The 2,749-nt window shown below is 28.7% G+C and overlaps 1 protein-coding gene across 3 annotated transcripts in view; it reads right to left on the bottom strand.

Annotated features, from left to right (window-relative positions):
* mid1 (midline 1) overlaps positions 1–2,749 on the bottom strand; it is a 68,855-nt gene that overhangs the window by 48,809 nt on the left and 17,297 nt on the right. The window contains exon 1 of one of the 3 annotated variants that reach the window (XM_016489779.1): positions 1,965–2,343. The exons of the other annotated variants lie outside the window; for them this stretch is intronic. The gene's annotated coding sequence lies outside the window, so the exon portion shown is untranslated. Of the gene's footprint in view, positions 1–1,964; positions 2,344–2,749 lie in introns of those variants that run through there. 3 annotated transcript variants of the gene reach the window in all.

The raw sequence follows: 2,749 nt of genomic DNA, 5'->3' as shown, positions 1-2,749 counted from the left end.
GTTTCTCTTTAAATTCTCATTAATGTCATACCTTTTAAGGCCTCATGCAAAAATGCTGCAATACAATACAAGAATCTGGGGTAAATGTCATGAAAATAATGTTGCAATGCAAAATGCATCTTAACGGTTCTCAAAATATTAATTTTCTTCATGCAAAATATATTTACTTATTTCTTTCATTTGATCTTGGAGTGAAAATCTGATCTATGAATGAGATTGGTCCCACTCCCATCAGTGACAGTTATTAAATATGCACCATAAATAGAATGCATTTCCTGATTGGGCAGATCTCACTCGTCTCGGTGGTTTCACAGGCTTGCAGCATCTCTCTGCTCTCATGGAAAATGTATTTTTCCTAGCAGCTGTCCAAGGCTTCAGAGCAGCTCGTGTCAGACATGGCCTCGGTACCGAATGACTATCACACACACAGACGACACTCTCACACAACGACAAACTGACCTCCAGTTAAACACTGCAAACCTGCAGGCAGACGCCAGCTCTGAGCACCACTGAAAACACTCCATCCTACAACACTGCATTACACTGGATACATCATTTGTTGACAGAGACATATGAATAAACACTGCATTTATCTCGTATTTATATTTATTTGCATGTGTGGCCTTGAGGCAATCCAAAACCTTTCATGAATGCAAAATAATATAAAGTCTAGGCACATAAAATTGAATTAAAATTAAACAAAACAAATATGTATGCTTAAAATACTAAAAATAAACAATTTGCTGAGTATATAAAAGCACAATAAAACTATTGGTTAAAGATAAATAAATTATGCTACCACTAAAAATGTTAATAATATAAATATAATATAAAATAAATTAAAAATGTATGCTTCACACATTAAAAACTATTTGCTAATGAAATAAAAATAAAATAAAAATGTAACAATAAAAAACTATTTACTAGACATAAAAAATAAAACACAAAAATAAAAAAACATGTATGCTTAAAACATTAAACTATTTGCTAATGATATAAAAACAACAAAATAAAATAAAAATGCATGCTTAAAATAATACAAAACGATTTGCTAATGATATAAAAATAAAATAAAATAAAAATGTTTGCTTAATACATTTTAAAAATGTACTAAAAAATAAAATAAAATTCAATAAAATAAAAATATATCTTCATCACATTAAAAACAATTTGCTAATGATATAAAAATAAAAGAATGTATGCTTGACAGTTTATACAATAAAAAATGTTAAAGATACAAAAAATATGCTTAACAATAAAATGTGCTAATGATATAAAAATAAAATAAAAATAATAATATAAAAATAATATATACTTAACATTTTAAAAACAATTTGCTAATTATATAAAAATAAAATAAAACTTATGCTTAAAATAAAAATGATTTGCAAATGATATGAAATGAAAAATAAAATAAAAACTATTTGTTAAAGATACAAAAAATTAATTATGCTTAACAAAAAAAATGTTGATGTAAATCTAAAATTAAAAAATGTATGCTTAGCTTAAAAACTATTAGCTAATGATATAAAAATAAAAATAAATAAGAATGTATGCTTAAGACAATAAAAACAATTTTCTCAAGATATAAAAAATAAAATACAAATGTATGCTTAAAACAATAAAAAACTATTTGCTAATGATATTCATATCAAATAAAATAAATGCATGCTTGACACAATAGAAAACTATGTAGTAATTATATAAAAATGTATATTAATTAATTAATATTACCTTGAACTGCAAAATCTATCAATATGCAAAATTATTAACATGACAAATTATTAACAGTCTTTGAAAACAAGTCTTTTTTACAGTTTTGCTTCTTGAGTAAAAGTATCATGTAATATTTTTCAGTAAAAGCATCTACTAAAACAAGGCACAATACTGATTTAGAGATTCTTTTTGTCATATTTGGATGTTAAGCATTACATTTTTAGTAAGTAATAAGTCATGTCTCTCACGTGGCTTGATCTCATTGATCAGTCTTGTGCCGGCTCTTTTCCATCGTCCAAAAAAGCCCCTTAAACTGTATTACCACGACCCAAACTGGCACTGTGATCCATGAAAGCACACATGGTGCCAGAAGCTGTGCCATCTGCATCACAGATCAATGCTGGCTGGATAATGTTGTGAACAAGAGCCAAACATCCAGAGCTTTCAAATGACGTGCTTCGAGGACCCTGATATTCCCATTCAATCCCTCATCCCTGCAGTGATTACTGACAGATTCCTGCCCTGCCCTGAGAAAACCAGACCTTCTCTGCTGAGAAATAATAACAGAAGGTTCAGCTCAGTTCAGCTCTTGATCTCACCACCGAGATATTTCAATAGTTCACTCGCATTCATGAAAGCTGTTGTTCTTCCTCCAGCAGCAGAACTTTGGTAGAGTTTGTACCCATAAGTTTTGTGCTCCAAAATCTATTAAAACAAGTGACAACTGAAATAATCAACTAGTATTTTGGTGATTTTTAGTGGATGTATGAAGTTCACACATTATTATCACATTACGCAGGTATGTTCACTAGTGTTTGAATCATTTCCAACATAACAAACTGTTGCTCTTTTCATTTTTTTTTTTTCATTTTTTTTATTTTTGCATTTAATTACATGACATTTGGTTTAAATAAATGTTGGGATATATTTGTGAATTGCATTTTTTATTTCCAACATAAACTACTTATTTATTTATTTATTTATATGCATGTGTAGCGTCTGCGTAGAATCATGCATGATCTTTGGGTTTTAT

The sequence above is a fragment of the Sinocyclocheilus anshuiensis genome, unplaced genomic scaffold, assembly GCF_001515605.1.
Source record: "Sinocyclocheilus anshuiensis isolate Anshui unplaced genomic scaffold, SAMN03320099.WGS_v1.1 scaffold394, whole genome shotgun sequence".
In the NCBI taxonomy this organism is placed as follows: domain Eukaryota; kingdom Metazoa; phylum Chordata; class Actinopteri; order Cypriniformes; family Cyprinidae; genus Sinocyclocheilus; species Sinocyclocheilus anshuiensis.
The sequence above is the reverse complement of the archived record's forward strand: the minus strand, read 5'-3'. Positions and strand labels throughout refer to the sequence as shown.